This window comes from Rhipicephalus sanguineus, chromosome 6, assembly GCF_013339695.2.
Source record: "Rhipicephalus sanguineus isolate Rsan-2018 chromosome 6, BIME_Rsan_1.4, whole genome shotgun sequence".
In the NCBI taxonomy this organism is placed as follows: Eukaryota; Metazoa; Arthropoda; class Arachnida; order Ixodida; family Ixodidae; genus Rhipicephalus; species Rhipicephalus sanguineus.
The window spans coordinates 173,126,325-173,144,013 of NC_051181.1; the positions used below are offsets into that span (position 1 = coordinate 173,126,325).

The 17,689-nt window shown below is 49.5% G+C and overlaps 1 long non-coding RNA gene across 1 annotated transcript; it reads left to right on the forward strand.

Annotated features, from left to right (window-relative positions):
• Positions 1-8,180: 8,180 nt before the first annotated feature.
• Positions 8,181-12,660, forward strand: LOC125759063 (uncharacterized). Its single transcript, XR_007416671.1, has 2 exons — positions 8,181-8,262; positions 12,607-12,660. It is a non-coding gene; the product is annotated as an uncharacterized LOC125759063 (long non-coding RNA).
• Positions 12,661-17,689: the final 5,029 nt, after the last annotated feature.

The following is a 17,689-nucleotide window of genomic DNA, read 5'->3' on the forward strand; positions in this document are numbered from 1 at the left end:
CGTGTGGCACATACCCGTTTGCCACGGGCCACGGTGTACGGGTATGCGACACAGGTGATTGACAGTTTATATCTACCCAGGAGCGGCGAGAACAGACATTGGTAACTTAAATGCTAGAGCGTTAAGGAAAACCAACTTCGGTAGCGTTGACTCGACGAATGGAAAAAATGAAAATTAGGACCCCAGCAAGAATTGAACCCAAGCATTCTGCTTGGCAATCAGGTATTCTACCACTGAGCCACGCCAGGTCTGTAAACTGGTTCGGAAAAACAGCCTACGCAGCCGTAATATCGGTGCAACGTCAATTGTGGTTGTGGTGCTTGCTATCCAATTTTACAAGAAAGCAATAAACACTACATGATACTCCTACGATATGTACTTCTACGATACAGCCGCCATATCAGATTAACGTCTGTGGTTCTAGTGTTGGGTACGCTTTTATAGCAGTCTAATAAACATTACGTTTTTCTTCCTATGATTCAGCAAGCTATATTGAAGCATTGCTCGACCCCGGAGGAATACATTACCGAAAGTTACATATGATATCCATATCACCGCACCGTAAAGTGCACTTCGTCCGCCAGAACGACACAGTGTCCTCTTCATTTCTTACGAGGCTGGGCGATGGCCTCATGCTGACCGAGGATGATGCCAGATTGATTGACAGCCGCTTTGTAGACTAGACTACGTAGGCCACATGCGTCCAGGTAGTCTACGAATACGACAAGCACCATGCACTTATGTTGGTCTACGTAGCACTATCCAGGCCTACCAGTCTCGATGGCTTGTACCTCACCAACTCGAAGGGCGGCTTCAGGTTCCCACGTGTCACCGGCTCTATCGACACACAATTTGTCGGCGAAATGACCGAGGCATCCACGAATTCCAACAGCTACACTATACCCCAAATCTCACTACACATGGACCCCTCGTCACCACCATCACGACCGGATCCTATAACAAGTCATGACCAGCTGCTGGTGCTCACTGATCACGGTGATGATGCCCTTGTTCAAGAACTGTCAAGAACGTCTTCCACACATGCACACGGGTTCGTGAAACGTGCGTGCGTTCTCGGGACACGTATAAGCACTACATATCAGCTTACCGCTTCTGGTGTTGGTAATACCCACGTTGCCATTGGCAGCGTTACCCAACCGTAAACAACTGGTTATATAACACATATGCGGCTCTTCAACATATATGTGTGTGTATAAAATTTATACAAATCTTTAGCGTCATTTTGTAACGTGTCGCTCAATAAAAAAAAAACAATACGCCACAGTCACCTTCCTGCCGCATGCTTCGCATAACATCGACTCCCACGGTATACGTCGGATCTGCCGAGCTTTTATTTTGATAGATCCTTTTGTTAATCATAGTGTTCTTCGCGCTTCTCAATCCTAGCGTATAGATAATGTGCTGCTGCGTAAGCACACTATGCGAGCAGTCAGCGGACAGCTGCATGTGGTTAAACGCACTCTAAGTAGGGGCTGGATTTATTGTTTACTCAGGCTAACACTCAATAGTAAATTATTTAAATAGGCAGGTACAAAGCTGCTTATGCTGCCAAAATGTTCCTCGTGTCCGCGCAGCTTGTACATGCCGCTAGGACGCATTGCTACGAGGTATAAACACGCGCAAGCACAGAAACTGGCAGAGCACTTCAAAAATATTTTTCTTGCTTAAAACAAAAAAACATTATTTTATGAAGGTTGCTAGTAAATGCGTTATTTACCATATTTTTACTAGGATCACCTCAATGCTAAGCTTACGACTAAACATGTGCAAAAACAAACTTTTTGCAACTTTGTCGCCAGCTGTACACATCATTTCACACTATATACATCTCACCTTGCTTTTTACCTACAGTATGTAGCGAAGCGTTGGAAGCCTCTAATGGGTCGCCCTCTCGAGCGCTTACTAGTGGGTCGTCCTCTTCCGCTCTTCTGGGACAGCACGCTTCTCGCGCTCAGAGTCGGCACCCCGCCTTGACTGTCGCAGTCGTTTATCGTCAACGAGTGCCCGCTAATAAACGTCTTTATAATTTGGTGGAGGTGCTGGGCTTTCACAACAACTTCGGCCCTCATTCGATGCCCCTGGCTCTTCGATCCCGTACCCTGCCGCCTACGATGCCTCAAGACGCCTCCCAGCAAACGGCCCCGCCTACACCGACCTCCTGCCCAGGTGTGCCTCGTATCCGCGACCCTCCGGTCTTCACTGGCGCAGATGGCAGCGACGTGGAGGACTGGCTCGCGATTTACGAGCGCGTGAGTGTCCCCAATAAATGGGACGAGGCAGGAAAGCTGACTAACCTCGTTTTCTACGTCGCGGGTGTGGCGGGCTTGTGGTACAACAACCACGCATCAGATTTTACAACGTGGTCCGACTTCAAGACCGCCATTATCAATGTGCTTGGCCGCCCTGCCGTTCGTAAGCTGCAGGCCGAACAGCGCTTACGTGAACGCGCTCAGCAGGCCGGTGAATCATTCACCAGTTACATTGAAGACGTCCTCGATTTCTGTAAGAAAGCCGACGCCACCATGTCCGAATCAGACAAGATCCGGCACATCATGAAAGGCATCGACGACGACGCCTTCACCATGCTGCTCGCCAAGAACCCCAGCACAGTGGCTGAGGTCATAACGCTCTGCCAAAGCTATGAGGAGCTGCGCCGGCAGCGATCGATGACCCGTCGCTCTCCATCACGCGACGCCGAGCTCGCTGGCTTGTCGACCATATCCGACCACTCCGCGTTGCTCGCAGAGATGAAGACATTCGTGCGCGAGGAAATCGCGCGCCAATTCTCTCTGCTGGACTTTGCTCGCCCGCAGTACGTCCAACAGCCGTCGACCACCCTTCTGCCTCCGCTCCGTCGAGCAATTGAGCAAGAAATCGCAGAGGTCATGCCCGAGTACCACCAGCACCATACGGCTCCTGCACCCTTGAGTTACGCCCAAGTGGTCGCAAGAACGCCCCCAGCAATCCCTACGGCTGCCCCACACATTTACGCCGAAGCCTCCGCTCGACCTCATTCTTTCGAAGCGGATGTGCCGGTAACCTGCGCCGACGTCACACACAGGCCACGACTGCAGCCCACCGTCCAGTCCTATCAGTTGCCGCCCCGTCAATCCCGTCCTGCACCATGGGCGGGCCCTGCCCCAGCGAACCGATGGCGCACACCTGACAACCGCCCCATATGCTTCGCATGCGGTTACGCCGGCCACGTGGCGCGGTATTGCAATCGCGTGCAGCCGCCTAGAGTCGCGTCGCCTGCCACCAGCCCGGCGAACCGCCCATATTACGACCCACCTACGCCACTGTCGCCGACGTCTCGCCCCGCTCCATCTACCCGCCGTTCCCCGTCACCACGACGCCGCTCGCTGTCACCGATGCGGCCACGTCTGGTCCCACGAGACCAGGAAAACTAGTCGTCGCAGTCCACGAGGCAAGGGCTGCGATGCTGTCGAACTGCGAAAGCCCTCAGCGAAGCCCATCGAACGTGATAGACGTGTTTGTGGACGGTGTTCGTGCATCTGCCCTTATCGACACTGGAGCCGCCGTATCCGTTATGGACGCAAAGCTTAGCCGAATACTGCGAAAAGTGACGACGCCACTTTCCGGGCTCTCCCTCCGTACAGCCAGTGCCCAAAGCATTCACCCTACAGCGGTATGCACAGCCCGCGTCATGATTAAGGACGTTATGTACGCCGTCGAATTGATCATAATTCCTGCATGCTCTCACGACGTCATCCTCGGATGGGATTTTCTCTCCCGCCACGACGCCGTAATTCATTGCGCACCCGCCGAAATAGAGCTCTCACCATTCTCTAATTTGACGCCGGCAGACAGTCCATCGACTGCGAGCAAGATACTCGTCAAAGACGACATAAAAGTGCCTGCAAACTCGTCAACGGCGGTGTCAGTCTACTGCGCCAGCCTATCCGACACCGTTGCACTCCTCTCGCCATATGACCGTGTTTGCACGAGGAAAGGCTTGCTGGTGCCTTTCGCGACCGTTCAAGTCACCCAGGGCAGCACCTCTATTTATGTAATCAACCCCTCCCCGTACAGTGTTACGTTGGTGCGAGGGGAATGTCTGGGCAGCGTAGAACTCCTCGAAGACGCACAAGTTATGGACGAGCCCGATGATTCGCACGGCCGAAGTTCGAGCACGCTCAGTGCTGTTTCGACGTCTGGTTCATCACACGCTGACGTATTTGGTTCCTCCATAGCTGACAACCTTACGCAGGTCCAGCGTTCCCAGCTTTTGGACCTGTTGGAAGAATTTCGCCCTTCTTTCGATGTCGCTCAAACTTCTCTCGGCCGCACGTCGGCCGTTACGCATGGCATCGACACTGGCGACCACCTGCCACTGCGGCAACGTCCATATCGCGTATCTCCTGCCGAACGCCGTGTAATCACCGAGCAAGTCGACGACATGCTTCGACGTGATGTCATTCGACCCTCTAACAGCCCCTGGGCGTCTCCTGTCGTTCTTGTTGCGAAGAAGGACGGTTCTGTGCGGTTCTGTGTGGACTACAGACGACTCAACAAGATCACTCGTAAGGACGTGTATCCACTGCCGCGAATAGACGACGCGATTGACAGCTTGCAAGGCGCCGAATTTTTTTCATCTCTCGATTTGCGCTCAGGGTACTGGCAAGTACCTATGGCTGATGACGCTCGACCGAAGACCGCCTTTGTCACGCCCGACGGCCTGTACGAATTTAACGTCATGCCGTTTGGGCTGTGTAATGCGCCCGCCACCTTTGAGCGCATGATGGATACCGTTCTGCGCAACCTGAAATGGCACACGTGCTTGTGCTACCTCGACGACGTCGTCGTGTTTGCTCCGGACTTCTCCACGCATCTTCAACGCCTACGGCATGTTTTGACGCGTTTGAGCGACGCCGGTCTGCAACTGAATCTAAAGAAGTGCCGGTTTGCAGCACGGCAGCTGACAATCCTCGGCTACGTCGTGTCCAAGGACGGAATTCTTCCTGATCCCGCCAAGCTTCGGGCCGTGACTGAGTTCCCCAAACCTACGTCCGTCAAAGAACTGCGCAGTTTCGTAGGACTGTGTTCCTACTTTCGGCGCTTCATTCGAAATTTCGCGACTATCATATCGCCACTGACGAAGCTTCTCGGAAGTAACGGGCCCCTCCATTCGTGGTCGTCGGAGTGCGACGACGCTTTCGCAAAGCTCCGTCGTTTGTTGACGTCGCCTCCCATACTACGCCACTACGACCCTGCGGCCCCTACAGAGGTACACACAGACGCTAGCGGTGTTGGCCTTGGCGCTGTCCTTGCGCAGCGCAAACCAGGGTTCCCTGAATATGTCGTGGCATATGCAAGTCGTACGCTTACTAAAGCCGAGACCAATTACACCGTCACCGAAAAGGAATGCCTGGCGATCATCTGGGCCCTTACGAAATTCCGACCTTATTTGTATGGTCGCCCATTTGATGTAATCACCGACCATCATGCACTATGCTGGTTGTCGTCATTGAAGGATCCCTTAGGCCGCCTCGCCCGCTGGGCACTTCGCCTACAGGACTACGATATCCGCGTGCTGTACCGCAACGGACGCCAGCATGCTGACGCCGACGCACTCTCGCGCTCCCCCTTGCCTGACGACAATACTTCCAGCTCAGTGTCTCACAATGCCGTTTCGTCTATCGACATTCAAACCATCGCCACTGAACAGCGCAAGGATCACTGGATTGCCTCACTGATAGCCTTGCTGAGTGATCCATCGGCGACACCATCCACTCGCGCATTGCGTCGTCAAGCGCACCATTTCGCCGTTCGCGACGACCTCCTCCACCGACGCAATTACGGCGACGGCCGCCAGTGGCTACTCGTAATACCCCGCAGTCTGCGTTCTGACATATGCGAGTCGTTCCACTCTGACCCGCAGTGTGCACACTCTGGGGTATCGAAAACCTACCACCGCATTCGCCAACGGTACTTTTGGCGAGGGATGTACCGCTACGTGCAGAAGTTCGTTCGCTCCTGCATCGATTGTCAGCGCCGCAAAACTTCAACGCACCTGTCGCCGGCAGGTCTGCAACCTCTACCTTGCCCTGACCGGCCGTTTGGGCGCGTTGGCATCGATTTGTATGGACCACTTCCTCTAACGTCGGCTGGTAACCGCTGGGCCATCGTCGCTGTTGACCACCTTACGCGATACGCCGAAACTGCCGCCCTCCCAGCGGCTACAGCGCGCGATGTTGCCTCCTTCCTGCTGCACCGATTCATGCTGCGCCACGGTCCACCCCAGGAGCTGCTCAGCGATCGAGGTCGTGTCTTCTTGTCCGAAGTCGTCGAAGCCATTCTCAAAGAGTGCAACGTTGTTCACCGGAAAACTACTGCTTACCACCCGCAGACGAATGGCCTCACCGAACGCTTTAACCGCACGCTAGGCGACATGCTCTCGATGTACGTCGCCGCCGATCACACAAATTGGGATGCCATTCTGCCTTTTGTCACCTACGCCTATAATACCGCCCCGCAGAGCACTACTGGTTTCTCGCCCTTTTTCTTATTGTACGGCAGGCACCCGTCGCACACGATCGACACAATCCTTCCCTACAAGCCGGACCCGTCTGAGTGTGCGCCTATTTCTGCCACAGCAAGACTCGCTGAGGAGTGTCGGGAGCTTGCCAAGACATTTACTACGAATGACCAAGAGCGGCAGAAGAGCATTCGCGGTGACACCACCACTTCTGCGCCCACGTTCCTCCCTGGAGCACTCGTATGGCTCTCGGTCCCTACCACTGCACCTGGCCTCTCTTCAAAACTACTGCCGAAATACGACGGCCCCTACCGTGTCGTCGAACGCACGTCCCCGGTCAACTACGTGATCGAACCCCTTGAACCATCTTCGGACATGCGCCGTCGAGGGCGCGACATTGTCAACGTGGAGCGCCTGAAACCCTACCATGACCCGCTCATAGTGACAAGCAGTTAGGTCGCCAGGCGGCTCCCTTTTCGTACCCGGGGTAATTGTAGCGAAGCGTTGGAAGCCTCTAATGGGTCGCCCTCTCGAGCGCTTACTAGTGGGTCGTCCTCTTCCGCTCTTCTGGGACAGCACGCTTCTCGCGCTCAGAGTCGGCACCCCGCCTTGACTGTCGCAGTCGTTTATCGTCGCCGAGTGCCCGCTAATAAACGTCTTTATAAGTAAAACTTCCTGAGAATGAGTTAATACAGAGTCTCTACTCCATATTTCCGCATTCACAAGTGAACTGAATATCAAGTTTTACGAAGTTTAGGTGGCTGAGTAAGCTTGACTTGTGATGTCACTATGTCATGTACTTGAGGAATGAACAAAAGAAGGGACTAAAGGGCTCTGTTTTTCTTTGTTAGACAACCTTAATGACAACTAACAGACAGTCAAGCCACGATAAGTATTGGGGACGTTATTTGTAGCAACTATGACATAAATGTGAAGAAACTAAAGTGGATGAAAAGACAACTTGCCAGCAGCAGGGACCCAATATGCAACCTTCGAATAATGCATCTGATGCCCTACCGATTGAGCTACGGCAGCGGTATTCCTCCTGCCCATTTTATTGAGTATATCTGTGTATATCGGTCGATGCTGGCAGCACGTTCTCTTTTTGTTCACTTTAATTTTTTTAATTACTACAAATAACATCCCCTATAGCTTCCTTGCCTTGATTGTCTGTTGGTTCTCGTTAATGTACTTGAGGAAGACTTTTCGTTTCATGTAAAATCTGATGAGGTGCCCTCATTTTTACGATTACGTTGGTCACGTTCGCTGAGGCTGAGGCCCTCATTGGAGCATCACCATGAAAAACAGAGCCGTCAGCTCATTTCACCCTAAACGAAAAGTCTCTCAGGTACAATTGACCACAATATAATACGGGCCACACAAGTGTGTGATGAAATTGCCGTCTACACTGTCTAGGGTCGAGCCATCCGCTGTTGAGAGCATAGCTGTGGCCACGCATTCTCCAGAGCAGCACTCTCGACAGCAGATGGCTCACCACTAAACAGCGCAGATGGCAATTTTGGCACGTGCTCCCGTGGTTCATATTATTTTGTGGCCGACTGTATGTGAATTATAGTGACATCAGAAGTCAGACATCCACCTAAACTTAGTGCATATTCAGTTCACTTGTCAATGAATCACTCCCATTCCTTCGATGTATGAGTGTAACATAATAGCCACCGCTACACGCGCTGATATGTGATGTGTGATATGTGATATGCATCATGTTACGTCATCACCAGGTTGCTATAAAAGATGAGTGCGTAGGAAATAAAGGCCAGTGTTCTTCCACGGTATCAAGCGTGCTGCTTGTTCCTTCAGCTGCTCTCCGCGAGTTGGCCATGACAGTGGCGACGAAGATGAAAATGTGATCTGCTGGTGCTGCCTGGAACGTCCCCTGTGAGGCTGTGTTCTCTACCGTATATCAGTGAGAATGCCTGGAGTCGGCAAGCTTGAGCCGTTCGACGTGGGAACAACCAGCTGGGATGAGTATCAAGAGCGTGTAGAACAGTTTTTCATAGCCAACGACGTCGAAGATGAAAAAAAGCGAGCAGTACTTCTCACCTGTTTGGGACCGGCCACGTATTCATTACTGCGGAACCTGCTGTCACCGTCGAAGCCGTCAGAAACAAGCCTGTCAACGATCCTTGACGTACTGAAGAAGCACTTTTCGCAGAGACCATCGGAAGTGGTGGCAACGTTCAAGTTTAATTCAAGAATACGTCATTCTGGTGAAACGGCTGGGGATTTCTTCGCTAGCCTGAACAAACTTGCTGACGATTGTGCTTTCGGCTCGTTTCGAGACAGAATGCTTCGTGACCGCATTGTGGCAGGCGTCAACGACGAGGCAATGCAGCGATGACTGTTGGAGTCACCAGATTTGACCCTTGATACCGCAAAGAAAACAGTTATCGCGATGGAAGCGGCGAACAAAGATTCTCGCGCGCTGTCAACAGCCACGCCAATGACTGTTGCGCCGACGAATGCCGTGTCACGTGATACAGGAAATCAGAAGCATAAACCAGTTTCATGTTTCCGCTGCGGAGGCGAGCATCTGGCGACGCAGTGTCGACATGCAAGTAGCGTCTGTCACAAGTGTCGAAGCAAGGGGCACCTGGCGCGAGTGTGCAAGGGCAAGGCAGTTACAGTGACGAGCGCAGGTGGTTCAGCGTTTTTTTCCCGGAAGCATCAGTCAATCCATACCGTAGCCGGCGAAGAAAGCCGCTCTGAGACACCGGCACCGCAAGTCTACGAAATGTGGCAAGTGCGCGCACCGGATCATGACGGTAGCCCGTACAGGGTTGAGGTGTCCGTGAATGGAACTTCACTCATTATGGAAATTGACACGGGAGCAAGTGTGTCTGTCGTGTCGGAAGAGACCTTTCGCCGCATATTTCCGTCGTGTCGTCTGGAACCGTCAAGCGTCATGCTGAAAGGTTACACCGGTGAGCTGTCCCCCGTGCAAGGCAGCCTGCCTGCGACTGTACGACTGGGAAACCATGAGTGCCGGGACGTGTTGTACGTCGTCCCAGGGCGCTGCCCGTCCCTTATGGGGCGTGGCTGGATAAAAGGCCTCGGAATCGAGCTGCGCAATGTGATGGACGTTAAGGCTATCACGTCGGTTGAGGGACTGGTCGCTGAGTATGCGAGTGTTTTCGACGACGCCTTGGGAACATTCAAGGGAGTGTCCGCGAAAATAACCATCGAAGACAACGCGAAGCCGCGGTTCTTCAAGGCTCGTCCTGTTCCGTTCGCAATGATCGACCGCGTCAACGAGGAACTGATGCACATGGAACGAGTTGGAGTGCTGCGTCCAGTCAAGACTTCGGAATGGGCTGCGCCTATCGTGCCTATCTTGAAGCGGAGTGGCCAGATTCGGATATGTGGCGACTTCAAAGTCACTGTTAATCCCGTGACAGTGCCTGACAAATACCCGATACCACGCGTTGAAGACCTGTTTAGCCGTCTTAGCGGTGGCGAGAAGTTCAGCAAATTGGACTTGAAGGATGCGTATCTGCAAGTTGAACTGGACGAGGCATCTCGCAAGCTGGTGACTATCAACACACCAAAAGGACTGTACCAATACACGCGTTGGCCTTTTGGCGTCACATCTGCTCCTTCAATTTTCCAGCGGGAGATGGAAAATCTGCTACAAGGGCTCAGACACGTTGTGGTGTACTTCGACGATGTTCTTGTGACTGGACGTGACGACCAGGACCATATAACAAACCTGGGTCTAGTCCTAAGCCGACTGAAACAAGCTGGGCTAAAATTGAAGCTTGATAAGTGTACCTTCCTGGAACGACAAGTTGAATACCTGGCTCACGTTGTCACGGCTGCGGGGTTTCAACCCAACCCTGAAAAGGTAGAGGCCATGCTGAAGGCGCCTAGACCCGAAGATGTCAAAAGGCATTACAGAGTTACCTAGGCCTAGTCAACTTCTACCGCAGGTTTCTGCCGGGGCTGTCTAGTGTGTTGCATCCCTTGAACGAGCTGCTTGTGGCCAATGTGTCGTGGGAGTGGCGTGAGGACCACGAACGTGCTTTCCAAAGGAGCAAGGAGCTACTTGTTTCAGCAGCAGTGCTGGCGCATTATGACCCCAAGAAACCCGTGGTTCTCGTATGTGATGCGTCACCGTACGGCGTTGGCGCCGTTCTGGCCCATAGAGAAGACTCGGGGGCTGAACGACCAATCGCATTTGCATCACGAAGTCTCGCACCAGCCGAGCGAAATTAGTCATATCGACAAGGAGGCTCTTGCGCTCATGTTTGGCGTAACCAAGTTCCGACAATACCTCTGGAGACGCGAGTTCGAGGCTATCACGGATCATAAACCATTACTGGGCTTGCTTTCTCCGGACAAGCGCGTACCTGAGATGTGTTCACCGCGTATCATGCGTTGGGCTGTGATGCTTGGTGCGTATAACTACAAGCTCATGTACCGGCCGGGAGCAAGCATTGCCAACGCGGATGGTTTGAGTCGCCTACCACTACCAGTGTACGCTCAACCTGTGGAAAGGCCAGCGGAAGTTTTCATGCTCGGAGGCTGCTTATCCTCGGGTGCTACGGTCAACTGTAGTCGCGGAAGCTACTTCCAAGGACCCAACCTTAGCGAAGCTACGAGATGCCTTATGGTCTGGAGCTGAGCTACGTGATCCCGAGTTCAGGTTCTACGCAGATCGAAAACTTCAGATGAGCGTGCAAGAAGACTGTATACTTCTCGAATCGCGAGTGGTCATCCCAAGTGCATTACAGCAAGAAGTGTTGCGACTCCTTCATGAGGGGCACCCGGGAATGACCAAGATGAAGGTTATCGCCAGGAGTCACGTCTGGTGGTCTTCGTTGGACGAGGACATTACCGCTGCAGTTCGCCAGTGTCAGGTCTGCCAAGAACACCAGAGGGTTGCGCCGCCGGTAGCGATGACGCCATGGCCGTTTCCGGACAGACCATCGTCTCGCCTTCATATTGACTTCGCTGGACCTTTGAAGAGCCGCTACTTGCTGATCGTTATCGATGCATTTTCAAAGTGGATAGAGGCCGTGCCTATATCTACACCATCGGCAGCATACCTGAGGCATGCCTGAGGGTTATGTTTGCTACTCGCGGATTGCCAGACGTAGTGGTGTCCGACAACGGACCAGCGTTCGTGAGCGAGGAATTCAAAAACTTCCTGCATCGAAATGGCATCAAACAAGTACTGACACCTCCATACCATCCAGCGTCAAACGGGGCTGCAGAACGCGCAGTTCAGTGAATCAAGTCAAAGCTAAAGAAATCGGTTGGAGGGAGTTTTACATGCCAACTTGCCCGTATTCTTTTCAATTACAGGATTACTCCCCACGAAACTACCGGGGGCTCGCCAGCGGAGCTGATCATGGGCCGTAAATTAAAGACTGCTCTAACGTTGTTGCATCCAGACATGAGAGCTAATGTCTTGCTGAAGCAGCTCAAGCAGAAGATTGTCCATGATGGTGGAGCTCGAACCACGCCGCCCGTAAGACCCGGAGACTACATCTACGCACGGAATTTCCGTTCGGGGCCAACCTGGATGCCAGCAAGAGTGACTGACAAAGCCACCGATAAAATCGCTGATGTCGTTTTGTCAGACGGTAGGTGTTGGCGGCGCCATCAAGAACACCTGCGGCCGAACTTCGCCCCATTTAGTGCGCCCCCTGGACTGCCGCCTGAGCGACAGACTTCTTCACCGACGCCTGTGCAACCAGCTACGTCAACCACGGAGTGTGTCGGAACGGGCGGGTGTGCAACCGGCTGAGCAACTAGTTCCGCTACCCAGAAAGTGTGAGTCGGAGCAACCGAATCCAGCTGCTGAGCTGAGTCCTGAATCATGCAGCGAAAGTGGAGCAGCAACACGCGATCTGGTTGTGCCTACTACCCATGATACTACGCCAATGCTGCGAAGAAGCACGAGGACAAGAAAAGCAGTTGTGCGTTTCTAACCACGAAGGCCGCTAAACTATCGTTGTTTTTTGTTTGTTGGTGGGGAGGAGTGTAACATAATAGCCACCGCTACACGCGCTGATTGTGTTGTGTGATATGTGATATGCATCATGTTACGTCATCACCAGGTTGCTATAAAAGATGAGTGCGTAGGAAATAAAGGCCAGTGTTTTTCCACGGTATCAAGCGTGCTGCTTGTTCCTTCAGCTGCTCTCCGCGAGTTGGCCATGACAATGAGTAACCGAAACAGGAGACGAAAGTTCGCTATCTGCCACAAACGAACACATTCACACCTCCACGTGCATTTCAGTTTGAGCCATCCGGTAAGCCAAAAGCATGAGTTGTGAATACCTTATTCAGAGTAAATGAAAAGCATTGTAAGTTGGAATCTGACAGAAGCAAATGAAGTGTGATTTTCAGTGAACTCAAAAAAAAAAAAAACAGCCTGCCCACATCTCTTCCTTCATAAGACAACCTGGCAGAAAGCAAGCACGTCCAAGAACAATGCTCAAAAACAAGTATCTTGTATTAATTTATCTCTTCCCTATGTATAGGTACCAGTGCAGTCATCAGCCGGATTTTAAAGAAAGATATAAATATCATACTTCTACTGATCCCATATAAATATAATCCTTCTACTGATCCCCAAAATCCATGCTGCAACATAGAAGTAAAGGGGTTATCTACCAAACCAGTTGTTCAGACTGTCAAGCAGCATACAGTGGGGAAAATAGAAAAAAAAAGCAGGAGCATCATCACAGCAATGATGTCAGAACCTACACTTGACAACGCGACGCATTTAGCCAAACATTCAGAGTAGGCAAGCCACAAAATTGGTTTCTGAGGAACTGAAACTCGTGACCGAGACCTACCAGCAAAATCAACTACTCTTTAAATCTTGGTAATTCAAAATTTCTAGAACAGTTCTAATCGCTCAAAGTGAAACCTGCCCAGCATTTATATGCCTGCTCTTCACATACGCAAGATAGTGAGGCCATTAATGTGTACTGTCAGCCCTCTCTGACATCCTAGTCACACGAGGAAAAAAAAGAAAAGAAGTGAAGCTTTATAAAGAAGTTGCTTTCTTTCTCTTCAGTTCTATTTGAAGTTTAAAAGGTACGACCTACCATCTTCGTTCTCACTCCATCTTCGAAAGGATCAGAGTTGATACTTAAAAATCCGAAATGAAATGAACCAACTTTTTTTTTTAGTTAGAGACATTTCACTTTTAATCATTTCTGAGTGCACCAGGCTTTGCAGTGGAAAACATCATCTGCTTTAGGAAATGAGTTTGCTTGCTAAGGGTTCTGTTGCAGTTCAGTATCAGAATTGCTAAGCACCGTTCAAAGGCTGACACTGTTTTGGTGTTTAGAACTGTGATGTATCTCTTTAGAGCTGTTATTTACCTCTAAACTGATAAACCAATCAGCGAAACTGTCTTTAGAAGCAGTTTGGTTGGTTTATGAGCGTAAAAATATTTTGGGTGCTGAATGGTAAACTTCCTTTCATTATTGCAGAAACAGCAGTCCTGCCTCTCCTCAATATTTGAAGAGCACATTATGCCATCAAGAAAATGCTCACTGCTGAAACAACACCACACGTTAACAGCAAGCGGAAGAGTAAGGTATCTGCAGTTCAAGCAGTGCAAAGGTAACAACTCGACGTGGGTAATCTATTGCTTGCCTGTATTTCACAACCAATACATTTGTATGCATTTTAGGGCTTTTACGTTGTTATGCAACATTGTTGCACTAGTGCAGCCGTTAAGCAGCTAACAGCTGCGCCAAATTGTGCTGAGAGTGGTGTTTCCTGCTTTTCCTCTACCAAACAGCATTTTAGACAAAAAAATGCTCCAAGCTTACACCACAGAGGCACAAAAGCTGGCCAACTCGTAAAATTTAATTGAAGACCTAAAGCATGCCATGATTGTCTTGGTGATAAACTTGCGGCGTCATAGTCGTGAGCATAGCCGGTGCAATCCATAGCACCTGCGGGTTTAATTTTGTTGTGTTTCTCTCTGGCTGGAGTTTTAGTGTTCTGATGCTGCGCAGCTATTTTTCTCGTGCTACTGTGATGGCGAGCCTGATAAAGAGGCTTTTCAGGTGAAAAAGCAACTTCGGTTAATGTTTCGTTGCAAATTGTTTAGCATAGTGGATGTCAGTGCAACATCATTGTACCCAACCCCTGGCTTCAAGGAAAAAAAAAGGAAGCCTAACCACTGCTGCCTATGGTTGCAATTTAAGGAGCTTTCATACAACACAATGCATAGTTGTCAAGAATAAACTTTGCGCATTACAGGCAAAGAAACGTACTATATGCCCTCACTGTAACTATGGCTCAGTTGTGCACATACTCAGGCATGATATGCATTCATAGTTACTCTTCAATTTTTTTTTTGTTTTTATGTTTGCTTGCTTGAGGCATGTCCGATGTGTAAGCATGCTGCAAGTACAAATTCTAAAAATGGCTTTACACCACGATATTCACATGGAGAAGAGCAAGCTGTTAGAATTGAATGAAAATAGCCTGGTCATTTAATTTCGAGTGTAATGTTGATACAAATATAGCCTGACCTGCCACATATGGTATGTTGACTATTTTAGTTCATATTGAAACCATATGGTAAGTCTACATCTCACACTGACTCTAAAGTGTTTTTTTTTTTGTAGTGGCAGATCAGCTTTTTTAATACATCAGTATGTGTACTGAAAGGTGACATGCCTGTTTCACCACTGCAACAGCTCTAAGATGATGATATGTTTCGAAACGCACCGATATTCTCAAGTGAAACCACTTGAGAATATATTGCCTTCCAACTTTCCTACACATAATTCCATTGTCAAAGCACACTCCACGTGGTGCTTGGCTACCTTGAATAAGTGTGCATCTATTAGCTACAATTGACGTATTTGTCTAACATGCATTTGTAGTTTTCCATATGTGTCTAGTTACCTTTTGTTCAACAAAAAGATAGAATAAAGCAGAAAAGTGGCAGCTTAACTAGCAGAACTAATCATAGCACAAGTGTGGTTGGAAGGAGGATATGGTAACCGCAACAGGGGAAGCCTGTGTGGATATGTGGTTACAAATAGCAATGCAAAATGTATTGTGTTCTACTCGAAAAGCAAAAAGTTAATATTGTTGCTTTAAAATGTAAAACAATAAAAGCAAATCAGATGGCTATAGTTGCTTCTTCGTGCATTCAGTGTGAGGATGACATGCTTTTCATAGCAGAGGCAGCTCTGCTCCCACTTTTAAAGGAAAGTGGGTACCACTGATAATTTATTAAGTACCACCACACAGGCTGCTGTACCACGGGGCTCTGGCAGCAGTTATCAATAGTGCGATGTCTGAAGGTGTGCACCAACTTCGAGTTTCCACTAACTCTCCCAAGTAACTTTTGTTACAGTGGCAAGATGAAATATTTGTTTGATTAAGACCATTTCTAGACAGAGGAAATCAAGTTTTGTAGCCATTGTTTGGACTTATAGTGCTGTTGTTTTGCGACAGGTGTTCCTTCTAGATTGGATGGAACTTGGAAGTATTTCAAGAGGTTCTAGTTCAGGTGCCCATGGGCCAAAGGGCCTGCATTGATGCAAAATATGTGTCGCCAGCTGACACTGCTGTGCAAGGTATGCCAAAAGTGCTTTTAACATGCAGTTCTTGACATAAAAAAGGTACATTGCGAAAAAAAGCAGGACAAGGAAATGCATATGCCCACACAAGAGCTGTGCGGGGTCTGTATTTTGTGGTCACGCGTCCTGTTTTTTTTTTGTTACCTCACCAAGCAAAAAAGGCAGTCATTATTGCAGTGCTCTTCTTATGGCATCGGGCTAATTGTGGGCTATGAGCACTTCCACATTACGGTTCGGGATCTCGTGCTACAATTTTTTACCCGAGTTGGTTATGCGTAATAATGGACCTTCTCCATCTTGCTTATGTGGCCATACTGCAGTTCAGTAACACATGCACTTTGCGTGGCAGGCTTTATCATTAAAGTGTTGTGTATTCACTGAACTGAATGCAGCTTAACAGCTGAAGAAATTCAGTCGTAGTCTGGCAGGGCTGGGCAAAGATACTTCGAAATAGCGATACGATACAAGAGACTCCGGCAAGAAGTATTGGAGATACAGATACAAGATACTACCGCAATAATTGTATCCCATACAATACTTGCCAACTGTATCTTAAGCTACTTCGATACATTCGCAAATTTGTTATTATAGACCCCGATAATGTAGTAGCGAACGCGTATGCATAAAAAGGTTTGCTTGAAAATTTCTTTAATGTGACCAATTTTGCTTCACTTTAATTAAATATCTGTTAGTATCTCAAAAGTTTTGTCCTTCTTGCTCAAAGTGCATTAGTTTACTTCCGACAGAACTTATTGGGGTTTGTTTCGGCTGCTTAACAGGACAGCTGTCCACTGACAGCGGCTCTTGCTTGTCATTTTTGTAAGTGATGAGAGTCGCTGCTAAGCTTGCCGACCAGCTAGCCGGTCGCCATATAATCACAGGAACTTCAACAAGAAGCCTTCGCTCGATGGTGCAAATACCGGTCTGGAGCTTTATTTCGTCTGTAAAAGCTCGTTTACGCAATACCGAATCACCGGTATTGCGTAATCACAGCAGCGACAGCACTGCTAGCGACATTTTAAATGCGAAGCATTTCTTAGCGAACCTTTGACACTCTGAGCGTTTCTATCTATCTATCTATCTATCTATCTATCTATCTATCTATCTATCTATCTATCTATCTATCTATCTATCTATCTATCTATCTATCTATCTATCTATCTATCTATCTATCTATCTAGCCGCCTTAGTCTGGGTGCTCTCACGGTCGCCTCCTTAAAGGGTAAGAGCATTTGACGAATATGATTGTCTGGTCATGACATGAATAACGTGAAAATCCTGTCGCGTACGTCGTCAAACCCTTTCCACTAGGCACGTGTGGCACATACCCGTTTGCCACGGGCCACGGTGTACGGGTATGCGCCACAGGTGATTGACAGTTTATATCTACCCAGGAGCGGCGAGAACAGACATTGGTAACTTAAATGCCAGAGCGTTAAGGAAAACCAACTTCGGTAGCGTTGACTCGACGAATGGAAAATATGAAAATTAGGACCCCAGCAAGAATCGAACCCAAGCATTCTGCTTGGCAATCAGGTATTCTACCACTGAGCCACGCCAGGACTGTAAACTGGTT